Source organism: Dermacentor silvarum, chromosome 4 (genome assembly GCF_013339745.2).
Source record: "Dermacentor silvarum isolate Dsil-2018 chromosome 4, BIME_Dsil_1.4, whole genome shotgun sequence".
NCBI classification, from domain to species: Eukaryota; Metazoa; Arthropoda; class Arachnida; order Ixodida; family Ixodidae; genus Dermacentor; species Dermacentor silvarum.
In genome coordinates, this window is record NC_051157.2 from 19,675,739 (window position 1) to 19,694,827 (window position 19,089).

At 46.4% G+C, this 19,089-nt stretch overlaps 1 protein-coding gene across 1 annotated transcript in view; it reads left to right on the forward strand.

Annotated features, from left to right (window-relative positions):
- Positions 1 to 29: 29 nt before the first annotated feature.
- LOC119448051 (slit homolog 3 protein) overlaps positions 30 to 19,089 on the forward strand; it is a 62,196-nt gene continuing 43,136 nt past the window's right edge. The window contains exons 1-2 of the mRNA XM_037711547.2: positions 30 to 247; positions 12,929 to 13,028. The gene's annotated coding sequence lies outside the window, so the exon portion shown is untranslated. The remainder of the gene's footprint in view (positions 248 to 12,928; positions 13,029 to 19,089) is intronic.

Consider the following 19,089-nt stretch of genomic DNA (forward strand, 5'->3'; position numbering starts at 1 on the left):
GGATTTCTGAAATAACTCGGCTGGCTCGGGGTTCAAACGTGTCGCCCCAACCAGCGAGTTGTGCTGCGTTGGATCGAGTGCTCAGTTGGTGTGGCCGCTTGGCTCTATCCACGAGCGTTCAGTGGCGGGTGAGTCGAAGGCTCGTCCGGCGCCGATCCATGAATCGAGAGGCCGTGCTCGTGGCAGGACGACTTCATTTGGCCGTGACCCTGAAATAGGAGCACCCTGACGACGGATTTCGCCTCAGGTAAATTACTGGCTTAATTTTTTTAGATGATTTAGATTCGCTGAGCAATATTTCTTCTTGTCACGTGCGATGTTCCTGTCCCCGTGGCGGACGTCCCGCTGCCGGAGAAACGGCTCCGCGTGTTATTAGTGAATCCTCTTTCGTGGTGACTCCTTAACTGGCTTTTAAATCTTAATTCAATAATTTTTTGTGCGTTTCATAATACTGCAAATAACTTTTTTTTTTCACACTTCGTTGGTTTTCGTGTGGTCATAAACAAGAGCGTATTTATTTGAAATGACCGCCAAATAATTGCATGTTTGCTTTTATTTTGCCTATTTTGTCCAGCAAGGTATAAGGGTAAGTTTGATTATTTCTAGTTAGGTAACTCTTGGTTCTGCTTTTCTGCTTTAAAAAAAAGAAAACGTAATGTATTTCCTATTCCACTGCTAAATACCAGTGGATTGGCCTTCGTAGAATGTTTAGGCGGCATGTATAAGTTAGTGGATTTTGCAACAGCTCAAATTGAGAAGGAAGTGGGTGAAAATCAGCAGAACATTTTAAGGAGTAAGCGCGATCTGCATGGGCTGCCTGTGAAACAAACAAAACAAGATTTACGATAATGTGATGAAATTGTCCGGCCGCGTCCCACGCGATCGCACTAGTTGTTCTCCTATTGCAATGCAAAAAACTGCGCTAAAAGATCTTCGGCTCAATGTCTCCTCCGCGTTTGAGCAATTGTATTTTGAGGGCTAATGAGTGGAATCGCGCTGTAATCGTATCACTGACAGCCTCTGTGTTTCGTAGGCGCAAAAATGAGCTTTCATTGGTGGATCCGTTTCACTGATCTCTTCGGCTACAGTGGTACTGGTACATGGTACGGTCTAATACCGTGAGTTAGTAATATTAGCATTTGGGGGATTTTCGTCCTAACGAAGTTACTGCGGCTCTTTGATATCGCCTTGTTTCGAGCTGCTGGTTCATTGCGTGTATTTGGACAATTTGTCGTCTTCCATGTCATCATCCACGATTAGCAGAGTCCGGTAGATTGCAAAAGCGCAATAATGATGTCATGGTTTTCTGAATGAATGTTGAGTCACGTCTATGTTGGAGGATTACCTCTTCCGACAGAGGCCGGTCGTCTCACTTGTTGAGCAGAGTGTTGAGTCTGTGTCTCTGCACTCAATACTGCGGGAACTGGCACAGAATGCGACCGACAGTTTCCGCTTCACCGCAGTGATCAAAGGCTGCGATGTCTGCCATCCCGGTGCCGCATGCCTCCCCTATATGCAAAGAAACGTGGGACTTCCGTTGAACGGACTGCGAGTGTCAAATATCTTTAAAATACTAAAGTGTGCCGCAATTTGGAACACTCTTACTACACGTGGGACAGAAAGAACCAAAAAGAACTTTCTCATGCTTCTACACCTACACCATCGCTTCCCCGTCCGTCATGTCATATTTATTTTTATTTTTGTCTTAAGAGACGCAAAAGTAATGGCACAATGATGTCCCGCCCTTCGTGAGTGAAACGTAAGGGAGGTTCACCTGTACAAGGAACCAGTGTAGCCGTGCTGCAATTCATTGTCTCCTTAGGAAAACATAAAATGGAGACTCTATGCTCAAGACCACCGCTTTGAGCGGGCTTGTATGTTTACTATTTTCGTTTTACTGAAAATGATGTGAAATCACAAAGCTCTTATGTCCCGTTAACTCACATCATCTTCTAGGGAAACTACAGCGTGCATGACCATATAAAGCCGACAGGCAATAAAGCCAAGGGAAGCATAGGCTGTGCCTCGTACAGCCACGGCCCGTCGCCATAATTGTGTGCTCTTATGTTTTTCTGCGTGAAAAACTGACTTCATAATTTGGGCTTGAGATTTATCCTTTTCTTTTTAACTCGTTTTGACGTTGTCTCTGAATTCGCTTCCCGAGAACGTCTACGAGAGTATTTATCACGGTCGAGGTTCGTTACTCACGCGTCAAATGTGATTGTCACCTTATGACTCGTCCGACATGAGATCCAGACGCCGAGCATACCTGTTCAGGTGTCGCAGGTAATAGAACTGCAACACACAGACTCTACCTTACACATCTTCAGGACGCTATAGCCAGATATAGGATTGCGAAATGTCAACATAAATTGTATGCGCACTATTTATTTGTAACTCTTTAACGAAATTGACTTGAAATTGCCTTCTTAGTATTATTATTATCTTTATTAATTTCATTTTTTTTTTTGCTTTATCGTCACGTCTTTGTCAACCCCACACTGGTTGTCTGTAGTGGCCATGCTTCGGGACCTATAAATTTTATCGTATTCAGTTATATAATTTTTATGCATCTCAATGCAGGTTTCCCTGACTTGCGCTCATGTGCAATCTATTTCTTGCGTAAATTGCGGTGCGACTTGTAAACGCTGATTAGCTGGATGGTGCCACGCGAATAACCGGGATTTATTTATTTATTTATTTATTTATTTATTTATTTATTTATTTATTTATTTATTTATTTATTTATTTATTTATTTATTTATTTATTTATTTATTTATTTATTTATTTTCGATATCCTCAATCACCGAGGCATTGCAGAGGGGAGTGGGTGACAACATATAAACAAAGAAAAGAACAGAATGAAATGTGCAGCGTTATACAGTTTTAGCGACAGATTGTAAACATGAAATGAAGTATAACAGAATGGAACTAAAACAAATATAACTGAACTGAACAGAAATAAACACAGCATGTTATACAATATTAGCTGCAAATTATTAACGTAAGAGAAACTTGGGAAAGTAATTTAATAATGTAATTTCAGAGCCTTTCTCCTGGTCAGGCGCTGCATAACCAGGTTTTTTTTCTCACCAGTTTCGGGAGATATTCTTGCTGGCTTGTTGCAATGGACTTGCAGAAATCAGGCAGTCACGAGACCCTTACTATGAATCGAAGTTGCACTTTTCGTTGCACTGCGAAGCGGGCTTCACTGTTAAACATACTCTTTAAGAGGAGCAGCCTAACCTAATAAACGAAGGAAAAGTACGACGCTGGCGCAGTAGAGAGCCCAATTGCCGCCCATTTGTGATTGGTTTTTGTTCGTTCATTCATTCATTTTAGCAAAGCGCACTGTTTGGTACCACATGCAAATAGCATATTTAATAAATTCGACATGAATGGAACTTTCCGGAATGTTTTCTTTAAAAAAGCAGCATTTCGTTATCGTATTTTCTCTTTCCACACACACGCTCACACACCTAACACGTTAATTTTAATTTGTACACATTTTCCTCCGTGAAAGACACCATCGTCAGTGGTCGCAAACTGGCGCTGCGAAACACTTTTTATGGCAGTCACGCTTAATATACTAAGGGCGGTTTGGTCAGCGATGTTTTGCAAGCTTTCATTACATTAGCTGCTGTGGAGATGCCAGTGCAACAAGGTTGCAAGAAACAGTGCTTCAGCTACTCCTAAATACGAATCGCTCGGTTAATGATTCTCTAATGATTGATAGCGTTTGATGATTAATGAATTTTTCGTTATTCATAGTGTTTAGTGCCCCAAAGAAACATACGGGCTATGAGAATCGAATCGAAGCCGCGACCTCTCGCTTAGCAACACAATGTTCACTAATATAACGCGAAAAGTCTCAGCGAATTTTGCTTGTGTGTTATGCGCGCAAGCATCGAGTGCATGTGCCTTCCTCTCTATTCATCCGTTTTAATTTTTTCCCCCCAATGTCTCCATGCTTAAGCGAAAACGAGAAGCCGTCACCACTCAAGGGTGACAGCCTCGTTTTAAATGCATCATTTTAATAAATAAAGAAAACATCACAGGGACAGGCTTTGTTCAGTTAACGATGTCGGCACAAATTATAGGCTGCACTTCAGCGACGAAAAACGCCTTAGCGGGGCCTTAAGATTCGGTACGTGGTGGCAAGGCGAGCGCAGAATGAATGTTATATGCAGGGAAGATGGTATTAAATGAATATAAGTATTGCGATGAAAATAGCATGTGTTCGAAAAAAGCGATTATTTCCGGTATGCCGCATTGCGTAGTCGCGCCATCATTTTTAGCGCAGTCGTACAGTCGTTTATCACCCGAAGAGAGCGATTTCATGTCTGGTCGATGAAAATTCTCCTTTTTTGCCTTCTTGCTGTCCTTGTACATTGCAGGAGGTGTCATACAGCAAAGCCTTCTTTTTTTTTTTTTTTCATTGTTCTTATCCTATATAGGTAGGGTGAAAGTTAACGAGTACTACATCGGTGCAATGGCGGCGATTCGTTTTGCAAGGTGTGCTCGTCGTTGGTGAAGCGGCCGGACGCGTTTGTCTGTGCTTGTTGAATCCCTTTGAATTATATGAAAGTCTAGTTGGGAAGTGGAAGGAAGTGGGGGATATGAGGCATTGACTCTCAAGATAAGAACAAGCAATACTTACTTGCATACTGACCGTGCCTACACATTACGCTTCCGTCTCAACACATACGGAGATGGACACGTGAACATCGGACTACGAAATTAAAAGCGACATGCTTTTAACTACTGCCGTAGCTACGCCACAGCGGATAGTCGCGAATGGAAGGGGGGAACGCGACTCGTCGTAGCGTCGTTACGATCATCGTCATCATCATCATCATCATCTATAGGTTCACGCAGGGTCGCCGACCTTTCTCGGCGATCTGCAGGTGTCTCCGTCCTACGTCAGCCGGCTGCATCAACGCTTCGTCTAATCATCTGTCGCCCCGTCAACTGTATTTCACTTCTTCTGATTGATTCAGCAACTCTGGGGCTATGAGAGATGCCGCAGTGCAGAGTTCCGGATTAATGTTGACCACCTGGACTACTTCAACGTCCTCCTAAATTCAAGTACATAAGCGTTCTTGCAACTCGCCCCCATTGAAACGCAGTCGGGAAGGTAACCCGTGACCTCGTGCTCGACAGCAGAATGCCATAGCCGCTGAGCAAGCGCGGCGGGTTGTTTCCCTCATACCGGTAACCATTCACCGGTTATGTCTTCTATTCAGCACATGACCTGCCTACGTCCACGTCTTCCTCATAGTCTCGACTAGAATATCAGCTACTCGCGTTTTCTCTCTCATTTATGCTGCCGTCTTCCTATCGCTCAGTGTTACCACTTTCTGCTCTCGGGTCTCCGGCAGCATACGTGGGAGAAAAAGACCGCCTGCAGATAGCCATCATCCAATAACACACACGCACGCGCGCACGCACACGCCTATATCTTAGCCTGTCTGGACACGCGCCTACGCGAGGCTGCTGCATGGCTCGACCACGAGCGTTCTACTGTACTTCCCTCCAAATTCAAGTGCTCAAAGCTACGTTGCCTGTTACAGCTTGTCTCGTCAATATAGTGAGTGGTTACGTGTAATTGGTTACTGAATTACACGTTAACGCAATTCGCTACGTACAAGTCTGGTGCGAATATCTGAAATATTCGAATATCAAATCGAATAGTCCTATTCGATTCGGTCCTCAAATCGAATAGCCACTTCTTCGAAAATCGGAATATTGGTATACCTTCTAAGTACTATATGTCGTCGATTGTATACGATCAAACATGAAATTGTATGAAGCAAAAATTACATAACTTTTATTCTATCCACAGATACGCTGTGTCGCTCAGAGGGCCAGACTTTTTTAGGCTGAACACGATCACTCGCAATAAAATATTGTTCATACACGCCATTCAGTAGTGCGTATTGCTTTGTACTATTATAGATGCGTCACCTGTGTCCTCTCATATAGGATTATTAACATTATGAATATGTTTCATTGCAACGTACTTTATACGATAGTGGCACCGGCCATCTGCCACGACTATTCAAACTAGCCAGTTTTTTGGGGGGGGGGCTCTGCCATCAACGCAGACAGCACGCATTTCTGACTTGGTCGCGAAGGTAAATACACATATTGATTGAGCAACAAGGCTGCCTTACTGAACATTATACGATAACGCTTGGACGGGTATAGGCTCCGTAGAGCCCTTAGTTTGCGTACAAACTGCGTAGTTGTTCCTAATGCTCACTTTGTGCTTTTAATAAAGCATGTGTTTTATGTGCAAAATAATGACAGACACTTTCGAATGTTGTAAATGCCAGGATGTGAAACTTGTTTGATATTAATGGTGAGAAGGCTGTCCATTATTCAAACAAAATATTCGTTATTCGATTAGATTCGCTTCTGACACTAGCTTTTCGATTCGTGTTCGATTTGACCTCAAAAACTACTATTCGCACACCCATATTTCCGACAATGGTCTGTGATGAGCGTGAGCTAGGGAAGTCGCGATGTGACCGTATGTGTTCATTATAGCAAGGACAGTTACACAGAATGTGTTCAAGGGCCTCCTCGCGATCCCAGTCATCACAAATTGCGTTGTCGGCCATTCTAATGCGAAAAGCAAGACTATGTAAAGGCCACTCCGAGCCATAGCCGACATAGACGTGTTGTTTCGTGCAAGGACTCGAAGTTTTCTTGCGTCAATACCTTCAGAAAAGCCGCAGGTGTAATTTTGCGCTGTGACCTCGGATTATTGCACTAGCCTTCCATCAGGTTCCATCCCGCAACTATATAACCATCAATGTCTCCTTGGTGTGTGATCCAACTCGCAGTCCACCTTACCGCGTACACCATGGAACAAGAAAAAAATCTGTGCTGTCATCTCCTGCTCTTTATTGCATGACAGCTCCTTGTGCACCAGAGGTACCCTTCCGAGACGTAAATATATTTTAATTAGAAACTGAGAGGTTAGGAAGCGGTTAACGAGTCTCACCTAATTGATGGTCTGGGTGGTGTATCTGAATCCCTTTATCAGCTCTTTTCGTTTCGTCGATGCAAGCACTGTGCCGGGGCCACAGCCTTTCTTAAGGTTGCCAGGAAATTAATAAAACGTCCGAGCTTCTGTTATAAGGCGCGACTCGCGTAATTAAAGCGGGACTTTAAGTTATCTGCGAAGCAGACATGCGCTGAAAGAATCTACGCCTTTCTGTTTGTCGCCTTCCAGCTCATCCGGGGGAATCTGCCCCGTGCTAATGGATTAGGTAATTATTCAGGGACGCCGTGAAGAAAACATTCCTTTCTTCTGGTGTCAGAAACTTTGAATAAAACGTTAACATGTGTTGCGGGACTGGGCTGCTCGCCATTGTTTCGTAAAGCGCAGCATATATGTAATGCTATAGCACTAGTACTGAATTACGAAACAAAATAACAACAATAATATAAATTGAAAATCACTCACGTACGCGTAGCAGCTGTTTGGAGTACTTTATTATGCGGCTCGTAATAATTTGAACGCGAAAGCGTAATATGACGTCAGCAAGACCACGCAAAATGTTACAAGCATTACGTAAGCATTTAAACGAAACGGATGTCAGTATTTGCCGAGATTTTTTTATTAAATAAAGGAGAATATCAGAAGTGAAACGCAAGTACATGTTTTCAGGAGTTTATCATTTGTGGACTATTAAAGCATACGCGCGCAAGTCGTTCACTTTACCCTTCCTCTACGCGAAGATAAACTCCAAGTTTCGTTTCTTTATACTATATAAGCGCGGTGTACCTCTGTGCACGAAAGGCTTCGGTCGTCGGCATTGCTGAATGCAAGCACCGTTTTTCTACCTTGGAACTTCGCCTATTTTTGGTCGGCCACAGACAGGCTAATTCTTTTTTATTTTTATGGTGTGCAAACGCTTCGCGAATAACTTGGTTCGGGGTATGCGTGTGTGCGTGTTTCAGTACTTTTTTTCGTTTAATTTAGGTTATCACCTAACCTCCTTGACAAGCACTTTACAGTTTCGTTTTCTTTTTATTTTTTTCGTTGAGTACGGCACTGCCAGTCGTTCATTGTATCCCAGAGAGCATGCTCTCTCTCTCCCTCTTTTTTCTCACATTTTCCTTGCTCGTACACGGGGCACTGTTTTCGAGGTTTGCTCATGGCCATCAGGTCCGGACTGGACTATAGCCTGCAAGCGAGGGTCCCTTCCTTGCGCTCTCTGCAGACTCTACCTGGGGTCCGAATGCAGGGCTCGCGTGGATTCTAATCCCCCTAGATCGATCCCCACGGATTAGCAGACGGGGAAAGGAAAGGCAGCTCACGGTCGAGCTTTCGTCTGCGACTGCAGGCTTGCGCGATCATCCGTCTCGAGGCAGGTCGGGTCGGTCGGCAGCTGCTCCGTCCGTCCGTGTGTGTGTCTACGTGTTTCTTTTGTTGAGAGAGAGGGAGAGAGCGACCATCCATTTAGCAGTGATCGTCGGATTATTACTATAAATTACTCCGGGTGGAGCATTTCTCATTTTGCGACGACGGTGCGGGAAAACGACCGACGCCCATGAGAAGGAGCTCCTGTAATCCTTTCATCGTCCTGGCCTGACGGTTGCAGCGAACATACATCATTGCCATACTCTATAGGCGTGGTCGCGCTAAGCTATGCGTACATTCGACGACGTGGCGCGCTCGTTGTCTGCTAAGGCGAGCACTGACGACGCACACCCGGATTTCACTCCGAGTAATCGTACGAGTACAGCGAGCCATGTGCATGAGAGAGAACAGCGCGCAATGTGACGCGACAGTGGATGAATGTCACGAACGCAGCGTTCCCTTTTTTTTCTTTTTTTTTTTGGAAGTTTGTATGTGATGTTAAAAAAAATATATTTAACGTATACGCCCCACGATATCGGCGAGGCTCTCATGATTAGAAAGCTGCATATGCGCGTATTTTAACACGAAAGTGTTTTATGCCGGGGTCCACCAAGACTTCACTGACGTATTTCCGTCACGGAAATACGTCATAGAACATAATACAAAGAAAGAAACCAGAAGAAAAAGTTCCACAAACATGCAAAATTTGGAAATCGAACCCACGACCTCTCGGTCCGCGACGATAGATCGCCGAGCGTTTAACCCATTGCGCCACAAACGCATTTGCAGAGAGCTACACAGACGCGCCTTATATATCTAAACCCCAGACCACACGTACGCTTGAAAACGCGCGCAAGCTCGCGTCCGCGCGCCCACGCATGCGCAGACGGTGCGGCACGGCTCGTACGCGTCGAAACGCGGCGCGATCTCGGTGATCAGCTCCTCTCAGTTATCGCGCGCCTGGGCTGCCTCGCGTCGGCGTGCCTGGCTACGCAGCGACGGCGCGGTACATTCAACTCTCAGTTAAGCAGAATTATACCATGCAAGAAAGTGCTTCTTCTTCACTTTTTGTGCCGATCTAACAGCTCCAAAAAGATAACAATTGCGTTTATAGATATCGAAGCATTTTGAATCACTGCCAACAACGAAATACGAAGTGGCGTCTGTCAAGGTGTAAACAAGTGAGGCCAGTGAGCGCGCGCTGTCGCGCGTATTTGTGGATGCAAACCGCCATTCCACGCTAGGCGCGGCAACCGCAAGGCGCGTAGACGCGAGCTTACGCGCGTCCGCAAGCGTACGTGTAGTCTGGGCTTAACACTCCTCCGTGTACCCGCGCTCTTGCTCGGGGCGGTGCCGCCGCCTACGAGCAGAAAAGAGAAGTACTGCATTATGACACTAACGCGCACCGACAGTGAACGCTTCGGTGGTCTCAGCACTACGACGCCTCGATGCCAGCATTCGAAGGGACGCTGGCATCAAGAAGCACTACCAACGCCAGGTGGCGTTCACCGTACTCAGCACAGCGGAGCGTGGCCTCCGCAATTAGCTCTGAAAATGTTTCTGAAGTTGATCGCGGAGGCTGCAATTACGACGCGCTGTACGCGCTGATTTGACTCGGTGACGATTCAGTTACGTGCTTTGTCTTGCGCGTTGTATTAGTGTGTCAGTTACGTGCTTCGTCTTTCGCGTTGTGCTAGCGTGTGCAGCGTAGTGCAGCTTCCATATGCACGACGGTTGCTCATGGTCATCGACGTTGGTAGTCGTGATGGAGGAGACGTGCCACCAGGCGTCAGCGTGGGTGCATCAACGCCTAAGGGCGCTTTAGCCACAAAACACCAATAGACATTATATATCAATGTGCAATAAACATTACACTACTTCTGTGAAGACACGTTTCACTTTCGTGTTCTATACCGATTCCTATATAAGAGGGATCAACCACATTTTTTATTGCCATATTCCCGTATTTTTATTTGGATGCTGAGCACGAGATCGCTGGTTCGATTCATGGCGGTGGCATTTTGGTGGGGGCAGAATGCAAGAATGCTCGTGTGGCGTGCTTCGGGTGCACGTCAAGGAATCCGAGGTAGTCAAAATTAATCAACAGCAATCCACTACGGCATCGCTCGCAACTTAAAATTTATAACCCACTGCGCAGTTTCGGAACGTTAAACCCCACAATTTAATTTAATAATACAATATCTTACTGGCTATGGACAACGCTGTCTGTGAAAGTTTCTCCTACGTCCTGGCCTTGAGTACTGTTCTGTTTAACGGGCATGTAGCAACTATCTCAGCAATATAGGCTTGTACGGACATGCGCAGGGTAGGATGCACAGCTGCAGTAGTGTACGCAGGGCACGAAAAAAAAAGAAAAATAAGAAGAAGGAAAAAGAAAGGAACTGACACACGCTGTCTTCCTGCAGGGGCAGATTTGGAAGATAATCATGCTTTGCCATCCTCGTGATGCAGTCGATGCATGTGCCATTGTTCACGCTGGTATACAGCGTACCTTGCATGATGGCAACAGCCTGAAGCAGAACCACGGGAAAAGGCATAGGTGGTCAGCGCCAGCTGTATCACGAAGCTACGAATTGTTCCCGGATGCATCCACATGCACATCGAAGTTCATCTGCGGGATGGAGCGAGTGATCGAACAGGACTCGCTGCAAGCCGTTCGCCCATGGCTGTCTGTGGAGTGCACGTCGCACGCCGCGCACTCTGCTTCCGTGACGCATGGGAGGGCTGCAGAAACGGGCGAGAGCTGCGCTTACTCCGACGCCAATGTTCCTGGGAGTGAAATTGGCTTTGCCAGCTGCTAGCGAAGAATGCTTCACTTGAATAACTTATGAGGACATTTCTACAAGAGGAACATTCTTCGTTCTGTTACGGCTCGAGTGAACACTCTCCCGCTTGTCAGGACGTGAGAAACGGGCCAAGGATCGTCTGCCCTGATTCTGTTTTTACGTGGTTCTTACGAGTGGTGGATCCCCCAGTGGTTCTTACAGCGCAAATGTCGTCGCAGAATGCCGTGCGATGCGCGGCGCCCGAAGCCTAAGCAGCAAACTGTCCGTCCACCGGCATTCCGATCGTGCTGAGCTCGAAGGAAATTTTCGCCGCTTCGCGTCGCGTATAATGTACCTCTCGTTCTCTTTTATAAGCGTGGCACCCAGCCTCGGTGGTTTAGCGCTAAACGGCTGCGAATTAACGCTTCCTTGTGTGCGTGCGTGCGTAACTGGCATCGTCAACGACCTGCCCATACCAACATCTCCCATACGCGACGCGGTCTCTGCCGTAGCTGCGGAGGTCACTGTTTTCCAGCGCGTGCACACGACGCTGTATGCGCCCATATCGCGCGACCACGCGAGAGAGCAGGACACATGACGGCACGGGGAGAGGCTGGCTCCGGGCACGTACATGGTGCTTACGAAAAGCGAAGCCCCATTTACCCTCGCCCTCTTGTTTGCCACCGCGACGAAAGCGCGTGCAGCTTGCGGGGCCCCTCCTTTCGTGCAAGGAAGTATAGGAGGCTTTAATTAAACTGGCTGTCGTGCCACGGCCGCCCTGCTCGTAAATCGGCTGTCGACGAGCGCCTGGCCGCTATAGCCCAGCACAACGCGTCTCCGATGTCGGGCCTAATTAAACTCCGCTCAGGCATCCGCTCCGGCTGCCGCGGGACGGCCATCCGCTACTAGCTGAAGAGAAGACGGGGGAGGGAAGGTGTTCCCCCGTTGTTTTGCGCTCTTCCTAAAAGGCCTTCATATAGCTCGCCGCACTCTTTTTCCCGCGGCCCACCCACCTTTCTTTCCCGTTCTTCTCCCGTGAGCGTGGAGCACATCCCCGTGACTGCGATGGCCCGTCCTGCAGGCCCGCACGCGCCGGCTCAGCCGGTGACCGTACCGCGATCTTCACTCCTCTCCCATAAACTTCTCGTTTTCCAGTACGCTGATAGGCTGATGAGAGGGCTGCGGAGGCGCGAGGAACGTCGTTCGTGAGCAAGCATGCGCTGGCGAGGCGTTAAAGGGCTCTTCAGTGGATGCCACTTATCATTGCGGCATCGCGTCATCGGGGCAGTTTAGGGAGCGCCGCGCGTCGGTCGGGGCTTCAAGTGGTGTTTGTGTATGCGCTCAGCTCCCCCAGAGTCATTCGCGGGGCTCTGGCTCAACCACGGTATATGTGAGTCATGGAGTTAGGACGATCGCACTTTCCGTAAGTGGTGTGCGCGAAAATTGGCGCTGCCTAGACTTGACTACATATGTTGCAACGCGATGACTATGCGTTGCATCCTCGCGGTTGTTGCTGTTTACTCGTTTTATATCCGGGCTTAGGGCCGTCTGTGACATAGAGCAGAAAAAATGTCACAACGCCGGCGATATCCTCAGCGAACTTTTTCTTCTTCTCTTAACATTTCCCTCCCCTTTCCCCTTCCCTCCACTGCAAAGTAGCCAACCGGGCTCAGTCCTGGTTAACCTCGCTGCCTTTCATTTATACTTCTCTCTCTATCTCTACTCGTTTTATTTAATGCGTGAGCGTGTCTCTGGTTTCTGTAGCTTCATCTACGAGGCTCTCAACATGGCTTGACGTGACGAGGAAGTCAATTGCAGACAAGGACGACAAACCAGACGCACAAGGGACCAACCGTCGCTGAAGGTACGATCTTCTGAATGTACTCGAATACATTACTTATAAATATTGCTTCTCAGCGAGTATAAGAATGTGGGTGAAAGCAATATCGGAATATTTGGGTGTTTGTTGGTAATGTAGGTGGGAACTATCGTTTGCTTGCGCGCACACATTGTCTTCGATCTCTTCCGCGATATTGACGTGTGATGCGACGTGTTAAAACTTATACATAGCTGAAAAACTGCACCGAAACATTCTTATTGTTACTGCTGCGAGGTACCGACACGGGAAAGGAATCATTTATTATGCGGCTGTAGGGATGTCACAATGTTAAATAAAGAATCTCGCTGTACAGAGTGTGGTCCTGAGTAATGAAGTGGAATTCAATAGCTGTTTCACGAGCTGCACAATACCAATTAAATGCGAAATTTTATAGTCCGCGCCGCTGCGTCCCCTGGTGCGTACTTAAGTTTTCGATTTCGAACTGCTGTCATGAATTCCATACAGAGATAAAAAGCGAACGCTTTCGCTTTGGTGCCTGTGTAATGATGATGTAAGCTTTTTATGTACATAGCCGCACAAATCACTCGCATAAAGTACCGTTCAGTAGGGTCCACCTACGCTGCAGAATAAAAATATTTTCCTATCTATTTTCTTCTTCCTTTTTTATATACTTTGTGCCATTGACTTCATTGTCTATTTTTCTTAAAGATGACGCGCGTCCTCGGATATTATTTGCACAAAGTAGCGACAAGCTTCGAAAGAAGCCATAAGGGGGGAAAATTGCTTTAAATGTGCGTGGCGTAAAAGCAGCGCTGCTCGAATAGGCGTGCCACTATCGTCGCCGAACCATTTGTCTGTCAGCGCCGTGCACGACCTCACGCGTCTGCCGCTGTGCCGCCGAATTAAGGCTGATCAGCATCGGGACGTTCTTTTTTTTTTTTTTTTTTCCTTTTGAATGAAGAGATGTGTCAGCCCTTCACACCGTTGGCCCATCGTGTCACGCGTGCGCCAGCTAGACCAGGTCCTTCCGCGGCGCCAAACCGCACCGAGCATTGCCGCGGCTCCCAAAACAGCGTCTGTGTTACCAGCCGAGCATCGACGCGCAATTTAGCGCATAATTAAAGGATCGCGCGCGCGTTAGCGGTTTCGTGCCGTCCGCTTGTTTAGCGCTTCCCGGCTCGAAGCGTCAGCGCTGAAGCGCCAAAGTGGGAACATATTGCCACGTCGCCGAGCTGCCGGTTTTGCCTTCGTTTCGGGCGTGACGGGGAGCCCAGCGCAGCTCGGGTTCCGATAATTTGTCTCAATAAATTCGTGCAGCGCTGTGGAGGCTGGAATCTGTCGTCGGGTGAGAGGTATACAAATAGGTCTTATAAAGGGTAGCTGTTGACTTTACAAAGAGTCATGCTGCGCCAAATTCCCTGACAATGCTATAGCTCTATAGGTGGTTGCATGCGTTAAAATAGAGGGGAAAGGAGTGGGTGAAAGGTTTGAGTAGTAAGCGAAAACATGAAAATATATATGACAAAGTGGACGACGTCCCTACATACAAATGACTTTCTTTTACCACATATACGTGCAATATTCTGTGCATTGTGCGCTGCATGTGATTGCATTATGTATGCACCCATGACTGTTTCTGCTTTTCTAAAGGCGACGCTGAGCATTATGGGGTTGAGCACACGTCATGCTGCATGAGGGGCAGCTTAAATTTATCTCTTCAAGCATTGATAAATTTGCATTGTAGTTAAACTGTGTTAGTCTTTAGTGTCCATGTCCATGATACTAATTTTATGGTAACATGCCTTTTTTTAACTTGAAATAAAGTGCTCAAGTTTAGTAGAGAGGTTGCATTTTATAGTTGTGATTGTTTAGGATAACAATTGACACTGCTACTTGCCTGGTTTTTCAAGAAAAAAATAAATGCAATGTTGCCTTCGTCAAGCCTCTGAAAATAGCTGGTGTCCAAAACATGGCGGCTACGACGTCCACTGGTCGCTTCTGGTTTGTGCGATGTGTAATTAAATCACGAGGAGCGCAGGCTAAGGCAAATTCTGAGTTTTTCTTGACAATTAAACTAGTCAAATAACATTGTCAAGTGTTGTAATGAATGATCAGAACCATAAAATACTATCTTTCTCCTAAATTTTGACGAAATAAAAGTAGTGGTAAGGGCAAAAGTTTCTAAAGTTTTTAAGATAGAAACGCAGGGCACCACACAGTCATGTACATGACGTCCTTTGGTAAAATCTATTGATTAGTTCATCTACATCAGTTGCGATCCGTCTGCTGGACACCTTTAGCGACGCAGTCGTACGCCCGCTGTCCTCGTCATATTGCTTGCCTGTCCTGCGCAATGAACTGATTTCACCTCGTGTCACGTGTTTTGCAGTGTTCGAGCGGCGGCAACAGCGTGGAGCAAAATTTGATGGTGTTTTCAAATAAAGATAAGAGCGCCAACGTGGCGCCACATTCGGTAGTGACCTAGGGTCCACGTGTCTTCTAGAGGAATATACGCGGCGAGGATGAGAGCGCCCGTGTGAAATGCAGCAGCTGAAGGCAAGAAACAAACCGCTGGCACGCCTTCGAGTTCAGAGTGGTCTTAGGTACTGAAAAGAGACAGCGCATAGCTCGCGCGGTGACCATCTTTACCTGCAAAGTATCGATCGGATGCACGGCGCGAAAACGTATCTGAAGATTCAAACGAAAGCCCGTGCGCCCGTCCCCTCGAGGGAGCCTCGTTCCAGCCAGAGAGCCAAGGTCACACACACGCATGTCTCTACGTAAGTTGCCCTGCCTGCGACGTCACCGATTATGACACGTGACCTCGATAACTATTTCAATGCCAAACGCGCCATACCGCCACGTCTGGGAGTGCGCCACGTAAAAAAAGAGGAAGAGAAGGAAAAAAAAAAAAGCTGGGGTACAGTGTAGCTGGGGTTCGTGACGTAAACGGGACGCGGTTCCTCAGCTCCGGTGTGGGAGAAGGCAGGGAAGGCATGTCGTTTGCGAATCCTAGTCGAGGCCAAAGGGGAGTCGACATTGGCAGTGAAGCTTGCCTCCTGGCAGCACGGCAACTCGACATTTCAATCTCTTCTATCTTCTCTAATAGTGAGCCAATTTAAAATTCTTGTGGTTAAACGCTCCCTTAGGCGGTGTCCTAGAACATTCACTGAATGACCAAAATTTTTACTTGGCGAGGGGCCCTTTAATACGAAGCATTCTTTGCCTCATACCAGGCACTTTGCGGTAGGCAGGTATAGGTAGGTTCCTGTCTCGCCTCGTTTCAGGCCTCTTCAATAAAAAAAAAAGAAAGAAAGAAAAAGAAAACATTATGTGTGCGTGTGGTGAACCAGGGTCCACCTGCGCAAGAACCGCATGCGTAAAGCTGCTCTACTTGATGATTCCATTGCTGGGAGCAGAATTTGGTTCGGGTCCTGTAGATTTTTTTTTTAATTGGCTACAAGTCGCGTGATTTCAAAACTAAATTTAAACGCCACTTTTACAACTTGTTAGAACTTGAACCAAAACATATATTTTAGTTTTATCAACTTCATTTGTTAAGTCGCTCAAACCATACAATGCAGATATGTCCGTTTATAATTTAAGTCAAACAGCTACCTAGTTTACGTAAATGTTACAAAACTCGCGATTGGAAAATAGCAGCATGTTAAAGCCTGCAGCTGTAAAATATTTTCACCGCTTGAGACACTCGGTAATCTGTGTAATTTACGTATATTTTAGGCAAGTTATTGTTGTGTAGTCAGAGCTGTAAACATTCTTTCTTGTTGCTTTTTTTTTTCTTTTACAGTTTCTTCATTTTGAAAAAGGGAGAAAAAGAAAGGCAGGGAAGTTAACTAGGTTGCTCTTGATTTGCTACCCAACTTTAGGGGACGGTGAAGAAAAAATAACAGGAAAGACGAAAGGAATAAAAAAAATTATGCGCTCGCACACGCAACCGTGCAATTAAAAGCGGTCGCTGAGCCCATTCGTCTTTAAAAAGGGCAGCAAAGCTGCGGTGGCTTACGGTTGAGTGCATAATCCGAAAAAAAAAATATTTCAGGGCATTCAATACAAAATGACCTTTTCGTTTCTGTTTTTTTTTTTTTTTTTTTGTGAATGCAGCATATTTAATTCAAACTGGCCAAGCGTGGGTAACGCGAGCATATATGCCTTTAAAATGTAATACTTGAATCGATAGTGCTATATATAGCTAAAGCTTCCTCTTGAAACCTCAGGAAATAATTAGCAATGGGCTACATGCAATTCTGTTTGCATCTTTAACTTTCTGTTCGTGTTTCATTCCATCCTTCGTCTGTGCACTAAACTGACGCAACTCCGCGCAAGCCACTACGGTATACACGCCGTGAGTCGATCATGCATTAAGCGCGTGAGATGGTATAGTTCCTAAGTAAAAAAACGCGCTTACCCGATGAACGCATCGGCTGTCGGAAGCTTTTCTTAGTTTTCTTGAACTCTATAAGTGCTGCTCAGTTCTGGCGATAAACGCTCCGCATCGTCGTGTGCTTTCGTCGAGATCAGACGACGCGCCCCCGTTCTGTACTGATGGCGCTGTCAGAGCGCTGCGGGGTCTTTTGTGAGATGTGCAGTGGCCATTAGGATTGTACTTCGGCTAACAGTGCCCGCTTTGGCTTTGTTTTATTTCCACACACGCACTCGCTCTTTCGACGAGTAATCAGCAACGCCGAAGAAGTCACAATGCGGCGGCCAAAATGGACAATGGTGTCGTCCTGTGTAACCACGACGGCGTGACAGTTGTCTTTGTGCGGGAGCCTTTGTGCGAAATATGCCTGCGCTTTCGCAAGGCTGCTTAAGTGAGCGGGGAGATCGAATGTCGTCAGGCAGATTTTTTTTATTATTTTCTCCTTTTTTATGATTGCGCACTTCCTCTCGACCCATAACGGGTGAAGTTTGACACGCCCAGTTGGTCCGTTTGCTTAGCTGACCTATATATATATATATATATATATATATATATATATATATATATATATATATATATATATATATATATATTATGGACGGCCCAGTTCAGTTATGGACGGCTGTGTTCCGTGATGCTGGAATGGCAATATCTGAAAATTCAGAGCTGAACTCAATCTCTCAAGCGCGATTCGTACTGGATGCGTAGAAGGTCGTGTATACTTTAAACGAACGTAGAGATTAACAGTTCATCTTTGCATATAACAAGCTTTTCCCCGTGACATTTAATCGCCTTCACTCTTAATGGTGTATGTCTGTATAGCTGGCACTGCGCAAATCAAATTAAGGGAGACACGGAAGGGGTTTACCACATCGCACCATAACTGACACTCTATTTCAGGAAACTGTGGCAAATATGACAAATAAGTGAAGGAGGGAGGAAGACAAGAGTTCGTGAACTTTCGCACGCATCATGCTATGCCGCGCAATCAGAAGACCCGTATGCACAATCCCGACAAATGCGGGTCATATATCAGCCAACATGTCTGACTGCGCCATCCGAATTTGTCACCTTACGCTTTTACACGAAACCCGCATCGAGATGGGCGATGCGACAGCGTCCTCTAACTTTCGAAGGACTGCAACTTGGAAAGTTTGCTTGGACCTGGCAAACTCAAATAAATAAATAAACAACATAACCCACAACAATTAGTTTCCGATCCGGCGAAGAAGTTCTGCCCGACTTCGTCAAGTTCATGTAAATTCTACTAAAGGCGCTCGTATGAAACAGTCGGCCTCAGCCCATACCGCTGACACTCGGAATATCAGTCTAGTTTACAAAGTAGTAGCGTGCTTGAGATGGGAAGCGTAGCTACACGAAGACTTCAGTTTGCCCGTACCCGAACGCAGCAAGCCAACCGCCAGGAACGTTTCCTGCAGTAACCCGTATACATCAACGCTGAAACCTCATTCAAGAGATAAGCTTCGGAAGAGATGACGAGTGTTGACGTCGCTCATGAGTAGTTTGGCCTCAGGTATAAGAACGCGAGAGACGGCTCAGAGATCATCTCGAAATATCGGGGCTTGCCGATGCCTCCGAAGAGCAGCGCTGCCTCCTTCCGCCAGCGCCCACGTGCGCGATCCC